The sequence below is a fragment of the Oncorhynchus keta genome, chromosome 2 (genome assembly GCF_023373465.1).
Source record: "Oncorhynchus keta strain PuntledgeMale-10-30-2019 chromosome 2, Oket_V2, whole genome shotgun sequence".
Taxonomy (NCBI): Eukaryota; Metazoa; Chordata; class Actinopteri; order Salmoniformes; family Salmonidae; genus Oncorhynchus; species Oncorhynchus keta.
In genome coordinates this window covers 75,489,083-75,507,261 of record NC_068422.1, presented here as the reverse complement: position 1 = coordinate 75,507,261, position 18,179 = coordinate 75,489,083, and the positions used below count along the sequence as shown (strand labels likewise).

General features: G+C 40.9%; 1 protein-coding gene across 3 annotated transcripts in view; it reads right to left on the bottom strand.

Moving 5' to 3' along the window:
• Positions 1–14,666, bottom strand: part of LOC118360304 (diacylglycerol lipase-alpha-like) — a 45,900-nt gene extending 31,234 nt beyond the window's left edge. For 2 of the 3 annotated variants that reach the window (XM_035739595.2, XM_035739605.2), the window contains exon 1: positions 13,823–14,666. The gene's annotated coding sequence lies outside the window, so the exon portion shown is untranslated. The remainder of the gene's footprint in view (positions 1–13,822) is intronic. The other variant, XM_052483646.1, reaches the window with a different exon arrangement.
• Between the last annotated feature and the right edge of the window lie 3,513 nt (positions 14,667–18,179).

The following is an 18,179-nucleotide window of genomic DNA, read 5'->3' as shown; positions in this document are numbered from 1 at the left end:
ATTGTATCCCTTGGGGGAAATGTAGTATTGCACATGGGGTTTCAGGCCACTCTGTGCAAGACAGTTCTCTCCATTATGTCAACTGTGAGTCATGGAATCTCTCACTACTACAATCTATTCTAATTTGGATCTGTGAATCTAATTTGTATCTGTGAATCCAACTAACATGTGTTTTGTGGAATGTTTGTATGACAAGTCCCTGCATGTGAGAAATGTTTTGTTCCCCACACAGCACACCCAGAGGAACCTCTTCAGCATAATGCCTTGTCTGTCCAGTGACGTCACTCAAAAACCTTTCCTGTATTAAAATTACCTAGTGGCCTCATGGTTTGAATGTTAACATTTTCATATACTTTTGAACAGAAATATATATATATATATATATATATATATAAATATCAATATAAATATATATGTGTTTTTGAAAGAAATCACATTTTTCCCCATTAAAATAACATCAAATTGATCAGAAATACAGTGTAGAAATGGTCAATGTTGTAAATGACTATTGTAGCTGGAAACGGCTGATTTTCAATGGAATATCTACATACTGTAGGCGTAGAGAAACCCATTATCAGCAACCATCACTCCTGTGTTCCAATGGCACGTTGTGTTAGCTAATCCAAGTTGATCATTTTAAAAAGGATGATTAAAGAAGCAATAAAACTGGCCTTCTTTAGACTAGTTGAGTATCTTAAGCATCAGCATCTGTGTGTTTGATTACAGGCTCAAAATGGCAAGAAAGAAAATATATTTCTTCTGAAACTCAATTCAATTCTAGGGGCTTTATTGGAATGGGAAACATTAATTACCATTGCCAAAGCAGGTGAAGTAGATAATATACAAAAGTGAAAAACAATAAAAATGAACAGTAAACATTACATACCAGCAACAGTGTGTGAAAACCTTGTGAAGACTTACAGAAAACGTTTGACCTCTGTCATTGCCAACAAAGGGTATATAACAAAGTATTGAGATAAACTTTTGTTATTGACCAAATACTTATTTTCCACCATAATTTGCAAATAAATTCATTAAAAATCCTACAATGTGATTTTCTGGATTTTTTTTCTCATTTTGTCTGTCATAGTTGAAGTGCACCTATGATGAAAATTACAGGCTTGCACAATTGGTGGCTGACTAAATACTTTTTTGCCCCACTGTATGCGTCTCTAATATGGTCATATATTGGGCAGGAGGTTATGAAGGGTAGCTCAGTTTCCACCTCATTTTGTGGGCAGTGTGCACATAGTCGGTCTTCTCTTGAGAGCCAGGTCTGCCTATGGTGGCCTTTCTCAATAGCAAGGCTATGCTCACTGAGTCTGTACATAGTCAAATCTTTCCTTAAGTTTGGGTCAGTCACAGTGGTCAGGTATTTTGCCACTGTGTACTCTCCGTTTAGGGCCAAATAGCATTCTAGTTTGCTCTGTTTTTTTGTTAATTCTTTCCAATGTGTCAAGTAATTAATTATCTTTTTGTTTTCTCGTGATTTCGTTGGGTCTAATTTTGTTGCTGTCCTGGGGCTCTGTGGGGTGTGTTTTGCTTAGGTTCATCTCTCTGTAGGTGATGGATTTGTTATGGAAGGTTTGGGAATAGCTTCCTTTAAGGTGGTTGAAGAATTGAATGGCTCTTTTCTGGATTTTGATCATTAGCAGGTATTGGCATAATTATGCTCTGCATACATTATTTGGTGTTCTACGTTGAACACAGGGGATAGTTTTTGCAGGATTTTGCATGCAGAGTCTCAATTTGGTGTTTGTCCCATTTAGTGAATTCTTGGTTGGTGAGCGGACCCCATACCTCACAAACAGAGGGAAATGGGTTCTATATATTTTATCATTTCATTGAGGATACCATCAACACCACAGGCCTTTTTTGGTTGGAGGGTTTGTATTTTGTCCTGTAGTTCATTGAAAGAAATTGGAGAATCAAGTGGGTTCTGGTAGTCTTTAATAGTTAAGATTGGAGAAGTGGTTTACCCACATATCTCAATTTTGGATAGATAGTTCTTTGTCGTTTGTTTAGTGTTTTCCAATTTTCCCAGAAGTGGTTAGTCTATAAATTCTTCAATGACATTAAGCCGATTTCTGATGTGCTGTTCCTTCCATTTCCGTAGTGTATTTCTGTATTGTTTTAGTGATTCACCATAGTGAAGGTGTAGACTCAAGTTTTCCGGGTCTCTATGTTTTTGGTTGGACAAGTTTCTCAATTTCTTTCTTAGGTTGTTCCATTCTTCATCAAACCATTTGTCATTGCGGTTCATTTTCTTCAGTTTTCTGTTTGAGATTTTTAGATTTGATAGGGAAGCTGAGAGGTCAAATATACTCTTAAGATTTTCTACTGCCAAGTTTACACCTTCACTATTACAGTGGAACGTTTTGTCCAGGAAGTTGTCTAAAAGGGCTTTAATTTGTTGTTGCTCAATTGTTTTGTTTTTGGGTTGGTTTCCACACTACATTCCTTACATCTACAGCATTTCTTAATATTATTCAGATCCTTTGGCTTTGATGCCTCATGCTTGAGTATTGCTCTGTTCAAGTAGACTGTGATTTTGCTGTGGTCTGATAGGGGTGTCAGTGGGCTGACTGTTAATTGTGGTCTGATAGGGGTGTCAGTTGGCTGACTGTTAACTGTGGTCTGATAGGGGTGTCAGTGGGCTGACTGTTAACTGTGGTCTGATAGGGGTGTCAGTTGGCTGACTGTTAACTGTGGTCTGATAGGGGTGTCAGTGGGCTGACTGTTAACTGTGGTCTGATAGGGGTGTCAGTGGGCTGACTGTTAACTGTGGTCTGATAGGGGTGTCAGTGGGCTGACTGTTAACTGTGGTCTGATAGGGGTGTCAGTGGGCTGACTGTTAACTGTGGTCTGATAGGGGTGTCAGTGGGCTGACTGTTAACTGTGGTCTGATAGGGGTGTCAGTGGGCTGACTGAACGCTCTGAGAGACTGAGTTGAGGTCAGTGATAAAGTAGTCCCCTCGAAGCCTACCATGGACTATGTACTGGACATAACCAGCGTGCGACAGAGCTGCAGGAGTTGTGACCAGTTTTTGTTGGCTATGTTGTCAGTTGTGCCTAGGGGGGCATAAGGGGGAGGGAATGCTGTCACCTCCAGGCAGGTGTTTGTCCCCCTGTGTGCTGAGGGTGTCAGGTTCTTGTCCGGTTCTGGCATTTAGGTCCCTGGTCCTGGAAATGATTGATTTCCACCTCCAGGATGGAGAAGCTGTCTTCATTAAAGTATGGGGATTCTAGTGGGGGGAGGGGCATAGTTAGTAGAGGTTGACCGAATATGATTTTTCAACGCTGATACTGATTATTGGAGGACCAAAAATGCAGATACCGATTAAAATCTGACAATTTTTTATTTTATTTGTAATAATGACAATTACAACAATACTGAATGAACACTTATTTTAACTTAATATAATACATCAATAAAATCAATTTAGCCTCAAATAAATAATGAAACGTACAATTTGGTTTAAATAATGCAAAAACAAAGTGTTGGAGAAGAAAGTAAAAGCGTAATATGTGCTAACGTTGAAGTTCCTTGCTCAGAACATGAGAACATATGAAAGCTGGTGGTTCCTTTTAACATGAGACTTCTATATTCCTAGGTAAGAAGTTTTAGGTTGTAGTTATTATAGGACTGTTTCGCTCTATACCATTTGTATTTCATATACCTTTGACTATTGGATGTACTTATAGGCACTTTAGTATTGCCAGTGTAACAGTATAGCTTCCGTCCCTCTCCTCGCCCGTAACTGGGCTCGAATCAGGAACACATCGACAACAGCTACCCTCGAAGCATCGCGCCACAAAAGCCGCGGCCCTTGCAGAGCAAGGGGAACAACTACTTCAAGGTCTCAGAGCGAGTGACGTCACCGATTGAAACACTATTAGCGCGCACCCCACTAACTAGCTAGCCATTTCATATCGGTTACACCAGCCTAATCTCAGGAGTTGATTGACTTAAAGCCTAACAGCTCAATACTTGAAGCACAGTGAAGAGCCTCTAGCAAGCGCACAAAAGTGCTGTTTGAATGAATGCTTACGAGCCTGCTGCTGCCTACCACCGCTCAGTCAGACTGCTCTATCAAATATCAAATCATAGACTTAATAACATAATAACACAGAAAATCGAGCCTTATGTCATTAATATGGTCAAATCCGGAAACTATCATTTCGAAAACAAAACGTTTATTCTTTCAGTGAAATACGGAACCGTTCTGTATTTTATCTAACGGGTGGCATCCCTAAGTCTAAATATTGCTGTTACATTGTACAACCTTCAATGTTATGTCATAATTATGTACAATTCTGTCAAATGAATTACTGTCTTTGTTAGGAATAAATGGTCTTCACACAGTTCGCAACGAGCCAGGCAGCCCAAACTGCTGCATATTCCCTGACTGCTTGCATGGAACGCAAGAGAAGTGACACAATTTCCCTGGTTAAAAGAAATTCATGTTCGCAGGCAATATTAACTAAATATGCAGGTTTAAAAATATATACTTGTGTATTGATTTTAAAGAAAGGCATGGATGTTTATGGTTAGGTACACATTGGTGTAACAGTGCTTTTTTTCGCGAATGCACTTGTTAAATCATCACCCGTTTGGCAAAGTAGGCTGTGATTCGATGAGAAATTAACAGGCCCCTCATCGATTATACGCAATGCAGGACAAGCTGGATAAACTAGTAATATCATCAACCATGTGTAGTTAACTAGTGTTTATGTTAAGATTGATTGTTTTTTTTTATAAGAGAAGTTTAATGCTAGCAAGCAACTTACCTTGGCTTCTTGTTGCACTAGCGTAACAGGTAGTCAGCCAAGCCACGCAGGCTCCTCGTGGAGTGCAATGTAAGGCAGGTGGTTAGAGCGTTGGACTTGTAACCGGAAGGTTGCAAGATCGAATCCCCGAGCTGACAAAGTAAAAATCTGTCGTTCTGCCCCTGAACAAGGCAGTTAACCCACCGTTCCTAGGCCGTGATTGAAAATAAGAATGTGTTCTTAACTGACATGCCTAGTTAAATAAAAGGTAAAAATATATATTAAAAAAATATATATATATATAAAAAAACGGCCACAATTGGTGTCCAAAAATGACGATTACGGATTGTTATGAAAACGTGAAAAATCGGCCATTCCGATTAATCGGTCGACCTCTAATAGGTAGCACACAGGAGAACATTTCTCTGTTAAGATCATTTCCTTTTGAATTTCTAGCCAAATGTAAAATGTTCCTGTTTTGATTAATGGAGTGAGTTAGGTCTGTTCTATACCAAATTCCCCCCCCCCCACATCCCTTCCCTGTTTCACACCTGGTAGTTTGGTGGATGGGACTAACAGCTCTCTGTAACCTAGAGGGCAACCAGTGGGTCCATCTCCTCTATACCAGGTTTCTTGTAGGATGGCAATATCTGTATTTCTGATTTCTTTGATGAAGTCTGGATTCCTGCTCTTTAGGCCAAAGGCAGATGACCTCAGGCCTTGCATATTTCATGATGAGATAATGAAGGCTTTGTGTTCCATAAAGTGTCCTGTTGTTGGTTGTGTGGTTTGGCCTAAGGCCAGTAAGTGTGAGCAGAGCCCGCAGAGCATCTGGTACATCTCCAGCAGGTATATCTCTCTGGTCACCCCCAAAGCAAATTCTTTCTTTGGCCGCCTCTCCTTCCAGTTCTCTGCTGCCAATGACTGGAACGAACTACAAAAATCTCTGAAACTGGAAACACATCTCCCTCACTAGCTTTAAGCACCAACTGTCAGAGCAGCTCACATATTACTGCACCTGTACATAGCCCTCCTATAATTTAGCCCTGACAACTACCTCTTTCCCTACTGTATTTATTTTATTTATTTATTTATTTTGCTCCTTTGCACCCCATTATTTTTATTTCTACTTTGCACATTCTTCCACTGCAAATCTACCATTCCAGTGTTTTACTTATTGAATTTACTTCGCCACCATGGCCTTTTTTTGCCTTTACCTCCCTTATCTCACCTCATTTGCTCACGTCGTATATAGACTTGTTTATACTGTATGTATGTTTGTATACTGTATGTTTGTTTTACTCCATGTGTAACTCTGTGTCGAACTGCTTTGCTTTATCTTGGCCAGGTCGCAATTGTAAATGAGAACTTATTCTCAACTTACCTACCTGGTTAAATAAAGGTGAAATAAAAAATAACATGACATTGGCTTGGGCTAGTGTACGCCCGCTCACGACCTGGGCATATGTGTGACTTCCATGTTGAGGCCCTCTTTGCGGAGGTGGGGTGCATGGGGTGGGCAGGAGGACTGATCTGAAGGGCATCTGAGGGGACCTAAACTCAGTCTATTCTTGTTCTGAGAAATGAAGGCTATTCCATGCAAAAAACTGAAGATCTCGTACAACGTTGTGTACTACTCCCTTCACAGAACAGCACAAACTAGCCCTAACCAGAATAGAAAGAGGAGTGGGAGGCCCTGGTGCACAACTGAGCAAGAGGACAATTACATTAGTGTCTAGTTTGAGAAAGTCCTCAACTGGCAGCTTCATTAAATAGTACCCGCAAAAAAACTATGTCAACTGTGAAGAGGCGATTCCGGGATGCTGGCCTTCTAAGCAGAGTTGCAAAGAAAAAGCCATATTACAGACTGGCCAATAAAAATAAGAAGATGGGGAAGAGAACACAGGCACTGGACAGAGGAACTCTGCCTAGAAGGCCAGCATCCCGGAGTTGCCTCTTCACTGTTGACATTGAGACTGGAGTTTTGCAGGTACTATTTAATGAAGCTTCTAGTTGAGGACTTTTGAGGCGTCTGTTTCTCAAACTAGGCACTAATGTCTAACTGCAGCAGTCTCCACGTGCCATTAGCATCAGGTCAAGTGTAAGTGGGTCACACAGTGATGCTTCACATTTCAGTTTGGTGAGATAACATTCTCGCCCTCTCATAAAAGGACATCATTGCAAACACAAACAACCCGGTTAATCACTCCCCTTACTGTCATAAAGCTCTAAATTGTGGTATTTGTAAAGCTTTCCTTCAGGTGAGGTTAGCAAAAGGCTGATCTCATATAGGCTAGGCCTACTATTAAATCAAACATAACAGAGAAAATTAATTTTCAAAAAGTTTGGTAACAACAGGTTAACTTCTTATCAAATTGAATAAGGTATTTTGTAAACCGCCTGCCTATCACCCTAGGTGGCCTTTTACCTGATAGAAAATCTCATCATAGTAGAGTAATTGAGGCTATGACCCACACCCACCCACTCCAAACCATCGCACCAACTTGGACCCACATTTCATTTCACAGCCATTTGAGGCCTGATGAATTTGAAGGTGTAGGATAGAGGGGGGTATACTGGTAAGTTATTTGATGTGTGAGTAGTAGATTAAATGCATTCCAATTATCCCCAGTTCAATGCTTCAGCCTCTCTGTCGGTATGGTTGGTTGACATTCTTTGACACTTAATCTGAAAGCTAGCTGTCACCTCATCGCAATGCCTTTGGAGGTGACTGTGTAAACAGTGGGATCTGGAATTATTGGATCCATTGATAAAGATGAGCAAAAAAATTGTATAAAATAATACTGAGCTATATTGGTTGCCCCAAAAATACAAATACAATTGTGTGCCCTAAAAATAAACATTTTCAGAGAAAGAGATTTTGTTGAACCAGTAATAGAAATAAATCTCTAAAAAAGGGCTCAAAAGTATTGGATCCCCTGGTTTTCAAAACTCCAGCACCCTCCAAGGATAACGACATTTAGCCTTTTTCTAAAATGTTTTAGAAAATTGGAGAACACATTGAGATGTATCATAGACCATTCCTCCATACAGAATCCTTCCAGATCCTCAATATCATTCATCTACGCTTATGGACTTCTGTGGGCTTGGGGTCATTGTCTTGCTGGAAGACTCACTTGTGGCCAGGTTTCAGCGTCCTGGCAGAGGTAATCAGGTTTTTGGCTAAAATGTCCTGGTACTTCGTAAAGTTCTTGATGTCATTGACCTTATGCAGCACCCATGGAGTTTGCTAAACGGCATTGGCACTTGGATTGAAACCAGTGCTATTGGTGATTTCCATGTACAGTCACAGCCAAAAGTTGAGAATGACACAAATGTTAATTTTCGCAAAGTCTGCTGCCTCAGAAATGGACTTTACCCCAGTCCTCAGCAGTCTAATCCCTGTACCTTTTGCAGAATATCAGTCTGTCCCTGATATTTGTCCTGGAGAGAAGTGGCTTCTTTGCTGCCCTTCTTGACACCAGGCCATACTCCAAAAGTCTTCGCCTCACTGTGCGTGCAGATGCACTCACACCTGCCTGAGCAAGCTCTGTACTGGTGGTGCCCCGATCCCGCAGCTGAATCAACTTTAGGAGACGGTCCTGGCGCTTGCTGGACTTTCTTGGGCGCCCTGAAGCCTTCTTCACAACAATTGAACCGCTCACCTTGGAAGTTCTTGATGATACGATAAATGGTTGATTTAGGTGCAATCTTACTGGCAGCAATATGCTTGCCTGTGAAGCCCTTTTTGTGCAAAACAATGATGACGGCACTTGTTTCCTTGCAGGTAACCATGGTTGACAGCGGAAGAATAATGATTCCAAGCACCACCCTCCTTTTGAAGCTTCCAGTCTGTTATTCGAACTCAATCAGCATGACAGAGTGATGTCCAGCCTTGACCTCGTCAACACTCACACCTGTGCTAACGAGAGAGTCACTAACATGTCAGCTGGTCCTTTTGTGGCAGGGCTGAAATGCAGTGGAAATGTTTTTTGGGGATTCAGTTCATTTGCATGGCAAAGAGGGACTTTGCAATTAATTGCAATTCATCTGATCACTCTTCATAACATTCTGGAGTATAAGCAAATTGCCATCATACAAACTGAGGCAGAAAACTTATTGAACATTAATATTTGTGTCATTCTCAAACCTTTTGGCCACGACTGTAAAATGACCCATGTGCACCAACATGTTAAGTTCAAAGGAGCATGTCAAATTGGGTGTCAAATAAAAGCTACGAGTCTATTTATCTTTGAGAAATTAAGGAATATTTACACCTGTTTTGTTTAAGTTTATCCTAAAAAAATGAATAAGCAAAGGATTTCTTGTCAAATATATGAAATATTTGTCTTAGAAAAGATCAGAAAAACATCAAAACACAATAATGTTGAAGACCCCTGCCAACTGATATCAACACACATTTATACTGTAAGTCGCTCTGGATAAGAGCGTCTGCTAAATGACTTAAATGTAAATGTAAATGTACTGAACAAAAATATAAACGCAAGTGCTGGTCCCATGTTTCATGAGCTGAAATAAAAGATCCCAGAAATGTTCCATACAATGCATATGCAGAAAATACCTCATTCTGTAAAATAAGCTGGTGGGTCTTTGATGACACTCAGGAGGCAGTGTTCTCCAATTTCATAAAACATTTTAGAAAGAGGCTTGGTGTGTGTCGTTTTCCTCACAATGGCTATTGTGAAAGAGGATCCAACCATTTCCCCCCCATCTTTAGTTTTAAAAAAAAAATACTTGTTACACAAAATCTCATTCTCTGATCAATTGGATTAATATAATATATATTGTTTAAATGTTTTTTTTATTACATACAATATATCAACATATACAATATAGCTCAGTATTTGTATTCTTTATACAGTCTTTTTTGGTCATCTTTATTAAGAGATTCAATAATTACAGATCAAACTGTACATACACAAACATTGTGATAAAATATTGTGTGCATGGCTGTTTTTGTGGCCCGTGAACTAGCTGGTTCCATTCCTTCTGCCTCAAGCATGGTACAGTATAGCACTGAGGGGTCATGGTTAAGCAGAAGAATAGAAAATCAAGGAACATTCTGTGCTGACTTTTATTGTTACACTTTCAAGTTATGTAGAGGGAAACACTGACATTGAACAAGTTATGTAGAGGGAAACACTGACATTGAACAAGTTATGTAGAGGGAAACACTGACATTGAACAAGTTATGTAGAGGGAAACACTGACATTGAACAAGTTATGTAGAGGGAAACACTGACATTGAACAAGTTATGTAGAGGGAAACACTGACATTGAACAAGTTATGTAGAGGGAAACACTGACATTGAACAAGTTATGTAGAGGGAAACACTGACATTGAACAAGTTATGTAGAGGGAAACACTGACATTGAACAAGTTATGTAGAGGGAAACACTGACATTGAACAAGTTATGTAGAGGGAAACACTGACATTGAACAAGTTATGTAGAGGGAAACACTGACATTGAACAAGTTATGTAGAGGGAAACACTGACATTGAACAAGTTATGTAGAGGGAAACACTGACATTGAACAAGTTATGTAGAGGGAAACACTGACATTGAACAAGTTATGTAGAGGGAAACAATGACATTGAACAACTGTAATAATACCTTTGATCCAATTCCTCTAATAAATCTTGAAATACAGTAATCCAATTTCTTCTCATAAAACAGGGAGAAACCACACGGTTCTATGTGACACAGGAAGGCTCTATTTTCTCTGTCCAGACTCAAAGACATCAAAATAAAGTGTTGCACACTCCATATATAAACTAACAGTAATTTATTGGGTAAATCAGCATCCAAAATGTTGATGATTGGCACAGTGATGTCAAAATGGTGACTTCCCCAATAAATTACTGGGAGTTTATATATGGAATGTGTGACTATTTTTATAGCTTATAATTTATTTTCCGTTAGTCAGCACCTCTACATAAAATAATGTTCTCTGGGTGTGCGCCAGCTCATGTTTTTTTATCAGACTCAAAAGACAGAGACTTCACTGCACATAATGCATAATGAGTACACACAAACAAGTGGGCTACACAATCTGAACTTCATATTTACACACATACATCCAAATGCATATACTATCACACAAAGTCACAGAATAGAGTGTGGAGGGAGGAGAGGTGAAAGGGATTGAGTGGGCGGGAGTGTGAGCGAAAGACAGAGAAAGAGGCAGAGGGAGAGTGGGAGTGAGTGGCACATGGCTTTCAGTCTAAAAAAGGGAAAGAGCGGCATGAAGCCAAAACCTGGAATAGCTAGATAAAGAATGGGGAGGTGGGAGAGGATAGGAGAGAAAATGTAGGTTTCTTCACTTTTGAAATGGTGCAAACGCATGACACTGCTTTCGCGGTCACAAACCTCTTCTAAAATATAAATAGTGAATGAGCGTGTGGGTAGAGTGAGAAGGGGGGCAGGAAGATGAGAAGGAGACAGTAAGAGAGGGAGAGATAGGCTAGAGATTTCACGTTAAAGGTAGGCTGGATGGTGCATGGAAGAGGATGTCGTAATAAAAGACAGGTGAAGGAGGAAGATGGAGGAGTAGGTCTACTAGGAGAAACGGAGGAGGAGGAGAGCGTGTGACGAGTATATAGGAACTCACGAGAGAAAGAAAGAGAGAAGCTCTGTGTATAGTGTGACACTGACCCAGGCAGACAGAGAGAGTGCTGCACATGGAGGCTGGAGCAGACGGGTACAGGGCTGGGAGCCGAGAGACAGAGGGAGGGATAGTACCGCTCTGCCAGCCTGGGTTAACATCCCCCTGTGGACTCTCTCAATAACGTCCCAATCTCTCCCCTATTCATGCCAAACACCTCACCAACACACTTCACACTGCACCCCTAATATCCTCCTCAGTCCTCACACCACAAGGCTGAACTCGCAAAATACACAACGCACCGGGAGTTTCCCCCCTATGCTTCCACAAACACCTGTGTCCTCTCACCACCACACACTAGAACAAATACAGTATGTGGCATTCAGTCAGGTCCATAATTATTGCCACCCTTGATACAGATGAGGAAAAAAGACTGATCCCTCCCAATGTGTTCTCCCAATTTGTTCTCCTATCTCATAAAACATTTTAACAAAAAGGCTCAGTACTGTTATTCTCGCAAGGTGAGATATTGAAAACAGGGGTGGCAATAATGTTGACCATCTTTTTAAGAAACAATTAATACTTGTTAAACTAAATGTATTTCTCTGAATGCATGTATTTTCTCTTTCTCATTAGGACCAAATTTTTTATCCTAATGTATGACCATATGAGACTTGATAAGTTCCTAATAAATAGTGCACTACCTTTGACTAGGGTCCGTAGGGCTCTATAGAGAATATGGTGCCATTTCAGACACACTTTATGAAAGACACAACCGTCAGGAGAGGAGAGGAGTGGAGAGGTACTCTGTGGGGGTTGGGGAGTCAGCAGGGAGGGAGTAAGTGGAAGCAGGTGTAAACAAAACAGACAGTATTCTGTTGTACTGTGGCTAGGAACCTCTTAGCCCCCTACTGTAGATCTAATGGATTATTAGGCTTTTAAATGGTTGTGTTTGTCAGACAGGGACACCAGGTTTCTGAGAAAAGCAGTTTCATGTATAATATGGCCATACCACCAGTGTGATCTTTCCCATATTAGATTCAATCTGAAAGCATGATAGAAGTTGTATCTTTATGTTGGAGAATTCTGTGTAAATTGTTGTCATGAAGTCCAGAATGTGACACCTGTTTGTTGTGATGGGAATTATTGGCTAGGGAGTTGTTGCTGTGAAATGACCAAAGCAAAAGCACCTCTTAATGGAAACAGATCTGTGCGTGTGCAACATGAATGTACATCTCACACAGCACACATACACACTCCAGTCTCAACTCAGGGATTGAAATCAAGCTTATTCCATAAATGATGGGAGAGGTTGAGAAGGAAAAAGTGAGTAAAACCTGTCCTCTTCTCACATACGCTAAAAGAAAAGATCCTAGACATTTGTCATATGCACAAAAAGCTTATTTCAGGTAGGTCCCGCCCCATTTCATTCCTGTTGCTTCCGTTTAAGAAACGTTTTGCAACAGAATCAGCATAATGAATACGCCGCTGGGTAAAACTGAGTCTGAACGTGAGATTACTACAGGGATTTAAACGTACTTTAGGGGGCAAACCAGTCTCAAATCCACTGAACGTGACCGTAATCCATGTACACTGCATCTCTCTGCCCATTGGCTTTTGTTCTCTAGTGTTACACAACATTCATAAAAACTCTCTCCAAGTAGTAACAACTTTCAGAACATCACTTAGATCACTTTTACGCTACTGCAAACAGATCATGCTTGATACACAGACATACACCTGTGGTACAAACTCACATATCTTACATGATCCACTTGTCCATGTTCGATCCTTCATGAAAACATGCAGAGCACCTAGGGAAGATATTTTGGCAGTCCTAGGGAAGCTATATTGGCACTCATGGAAATAAAGTGATTGTGACTGGGCATTCATTCTATTGGTATGACATGCATTTATCTCTGTAGGCCCAGCTATGAGGCTGATAAAAGGCTGGGTCTTCACCCATTGAGCTACATGTGCTTTATCCAGTCTCTCTCTGCCTGCTGCATGTCTGCACATGAGCATCATAGCCTGCCCTGTCCTGAAGGGTTATTGAGTGGAATGCAAAAACACTGGACATTCTGCAGAACGACTCCACAATGATGCAATAATAAAGGAGTAAAGACATGGTCGAGAAAAGGTTTGAATACATCTAGCCTAATCTTCGAGGTTTGCTGTGGGTTGAGCCTTCCTTAAATCAATAATGGACGGTCAATAATTGTTGGGCCATATAACCTAATGTCCGGATTTTCCTAATCTCTGCTATCACTTCATTATCACCAAGGTAGGTAAAGGGGGTATTAGTAATATTGCTACCCCAGTTGATATTTAGAAAAGGCTATTGTCTAAATAGATAAGAAATCCAAGCAGTCACTGTATGACACCATCCCATTACATTGATCGGCCGTTGGGCTTCTTTCTCACCTGTATTGTGACGATGCCTTGCCAAGACCCACTGCATCGGTTCTGTTCGTTCTCCCATCCTACTCTTGTCCACCTCGAGCTCACCTCAACGCGGACCTGGACCAGTGCTCTGCCAGGGATAAACCCTGTAAAATACCGCAGCGACAATATTGCGCTGAACCGTGGCTGGCAGAACACACACGTACCTCCCTATGAATCCAGCCACTGTACTTCAAGTGAAAGGTTCCACAGGAATCCGGGCCAGGCAATCGGATAAGATTCGCAGCTGGATCATACCGTAACCTAGAGTCAAAACCGTGCAGACACGCGCTCCATTTACTCTGCCTTGGTATTCAAGGTCTTGATTATTTGATAAATTGCAACACGTCGTCGATATGTATGATATCCGCTGACCGATGTCTCTTCACGCCATGTAGGAGTGCCGGGAGGTTCATCCATACAATGTTTCTCACTGACATACAGTGAAGTTGAATAAATAAATCGCTACACAATGTTTTTATATTGTGTGTATCATATGTGACAACCAACCGGACAACTCCCGATCACAATCGGGCTACTGGAGTAGCGGGTCCCGATAAATTGGTTGTTGTAATACCAGCCGTCAGACCAATTTTTACCCCTGAAAAGATACGTCGTTTCTATTCCCATTCCATATTCCGCAGCTGCGGATCAAAAACCGAATCACCACTGCGCCATTTACGTAGGAACTTTACGTCATCCATCACCCTACAATAGAGCCAGTTGAATTTGCGTCGTTCTCGCAGGCTTCGGCGATTGTAGGCACTGTATAAATCGCTGGCATACTGTAAAATGCACGACTGATGGTTTGTGAATATCGAGGAATCTCCAACTATAGAGTTTGGGCGTGGACTCACGTCATTTCCTGAGCTAGACTTTATTAAATAGGTGTGCCCTGCGCTCGGACTGGCTCTAAATGCAAAACATGGGTTGACCACATTTTATTTTAAACATCAGCAAAACAAATACTATTACAGGCACATAATTAGCCAAATGCATTTGCCATAAATAGGCAAACACTAATAGTCTACACAACTTGGGAAGGCTACCCTACAGCCATCAGTCTGCTGCGACTCAAAGAGCTTTGGGTCATCTGTCCAAGGCAGACTGGCAGACATCACCCAAAAATAGAAATAATCTGTCTGAAATATTCATTCTTAGTAATGTTGACACTGCTGACAATAGTCCTACTTGATATCCCAAATGGATACTTATTTTCAGAGTTGTAAGTTTGTTGTATATAACACATCAGCCAATCTTACAGTATAGGCTACAAGGCACAGGCACATAGGCACAAAACCTGACTGTCGGCATTGGCATTGACATTTATTTGATTATTGACTGAGCCCTGCTGGCCATGCTTGTTAATGTCATACATTACTGCTGTGTGTTTTAGGAATGCAGGAATGTTGCTGTAGGCATCTGCCAGGATGTTCCTTCTACTATAAGTCATCCTGCTATATCCTGTTTCTTCCCATATATTAGTATTATTAGTACATGGAGGTAACCACCTTAATGCATTACTACAGTGGTGAGAAAAGGTTCAAATGTTATAATTGAATTGTCAAAAACAAGACAAAAGCAGCCAGGGCCAGAAAACATCTAATGGCGAGTTTGAATATTTTATTTATGATTTTTTAAATCTCATATGTAATTGATGGGTGGATACAAATAATCATAGTGGAATGGTAGGTAGGTATCCTAGGTATCCTAGCGGTTAAGCGTGTTGGGCCAATAACTAAAAGCTTTCTGGTTTGAATCCCAGAGCAGACTAGATGAAAAATCTGTTGATGTGCCCTTGAGCAGAGCACTTAACCCTAATTGCTCATGTAAGTCACTCTGGATAAGAGTGTCTCCTAAATGACAATAATGACAATGTAGGCATACAGTAGTATTTGACTGAATTATTTGGCTGTATTATTTGAATGATGTCATCCCCTTAGCATCACAGGGAGATATTTTATTTAGATACAGTCAGGGACAGTGATGCAAGAAAGTACTCAACTGAAGCCATGTACTGAACACACTTGAGATCAAATTTGAAACATACAAACAACAAGCACATTTGCCCCTTTACAAATGTGACAGTGACTCAGAAACACACACATTTTGAGGCAGCATGATGACACACATTGGGTATGCAAATCTTTGCCTTGTATTATTATATATATTTATACAGTATATACAATTTAATCACTATTGTTATAATTATTATAGTAGTCTTCTACAAGAATTTCACAAGAATTTATTTTTAAAAATACATCCTAAGCTCTATGGCTAGGCAGAGAGAGATACAGTAAATTGACCCAAGACACAATTCAGTGTAAAGATATGGACACCCCCACTGTTTGCAGCCCAGATGGTACATCCCAGTCCTTCTCCTTCACCTCCCTCTGTTTTCACTGTGCCCTCCATCTCTTTACTTACTCTCCTTCTGTCTTGAGGACATTACTGATTTCCTTCTGACAGTCTTTGAGCAGCAATTCCATTTCTCCAACCTTCCGGCCATTGTTACAGAGCTGTTGGAGAGAAGAACAGAATAGCCTGAGGGTATGTACTCCCAGATTTCTACCTTCATGCAATTTCAGTATTTTGGTCTATGGGATTATCACGGCCTGTGCAGCTCCTATCTTCATATCCTGTGCCAGCATCGGGCATCCTCAGATACATCCATTATAGTATCTCTCTGTTTTTTCTTTAATTCGTCTCTCTCTTTCTTATTTTCCTGCCTTTGGATAATTCTGTATCCCCACTATGTTATTACTCTCTCCTCTCCTTATTCCTGTCTGCTTTCCTCCATCTTGACCTCCATTAACAGTACACACTGTATGACTCATGCCATTTTAGAGATAGACAGGGAGAGAGAGAGGGAGAAATAAATAAATATACAGAGACAATATTTATTGCATGCTGAGACTGGATTAACACTTGTGTCAGACCGTGTGGGGAGTGCAGAAGACATGCATACACCTCTGTGCCTCTGTCAAATTGGCTCTTTTTTTTAGCAGCTGCAGCAGCATGATTACAAAACGTGCAGTTAACTTTCCCATGAGATTGCTCATGACAGGATGTTGGACTTAAAGTGTTGCTTCCACCCACTGGAAGTTTGCTCTACAAATGTAATAAACAAACCAGATAATGTATATAGCAGGGACAATATGGTTCTGTTTGTCCTCTTGTCTGTGAAGGTCACATGATGGCCCTACTGACATGAGGCTTTTACTTCATTCTGCAGTGAATACGGAGGTGTATAATACTTCCTGTGTATGTTGATGCTCCTTGTCGGTATAATAACACCAGGGGACAGTAGAGCAGATAACATAGTCTAATCTGTGTGATTATCTGTCTGCCTCTGCTTGCTGTTTTCCATCAGTGAAGCAGCTGACCAACCCCACCTCTGTTTCTGGATCCTATGGAAGCCAAGGCTAAGAGCGGGGCACCAGCGCCCAAGGCATCCTCTAAAGCAGAGAAGACAGAGAAGAAGGAGGCAGCTCCCCCTAAAAAGGTTGACCCTGCTCAAGTAGAGCCTCTACCCCCAGCAGCCCCTGTGGAAGAGCCTCAAATGGAGGATGGATCAGCTGAACCAGAGGGGGCACCAGAGGGGGAGGAGGCAGCAGAGGCCAGTACGGACTCCCTGGAAAGCCTGAAGCCCTTCCTCATTGGTGGTGCCATCATCGCTGCTGGTGCCATCCTGTTGGGGGCACTGTTGTTGGCACGAAGAAATTAACCACCACCACTCATCATCAAAACCTATTGGTCGATGGGTTAACGAGTCACTTGCTGATTGGTTCATAGACTATCATGCAGCTGGTAGAGATGGGGTTATGGGGAGCCACTGTGCTTCTTAACTTTAATTCAGTCTGACCTTACTTGTAGTGAATATAAACATCAGTGAACATTCAAGTAATATATTTTTGGGCCCCTGCTAGTATACTCACGCATGAATTTGCTCCACCCCTCTAACTGCACCTATTTATAGGTCTACACGCTTTTAATCACCATACAAATGCACTCCAACAGTTACACTGGACACACATATACACAGTACTTGAACACCATATTTATCCAGTATTCACTGATAAACATTAGGATGTTTCTGGGTCTATTAATACATAAGTTAGAAGTAGAAATGCAGTAACTTTATATTGTTTGATTTGAAAAAGGTCATATGAAGTGAAGTATGAAGTATACTAAATAAACATACTATTGTGAGTGCCTAGCAGGTTTGGGGTCAATTTCATTTGAATTCCAGTCAATTCAGGAAGTACACTGAAATTCCTCTATTTATTTGAAGACCATACATGTTAGAGTGATAGTGTGAGAGACTGTGCAGCTACTG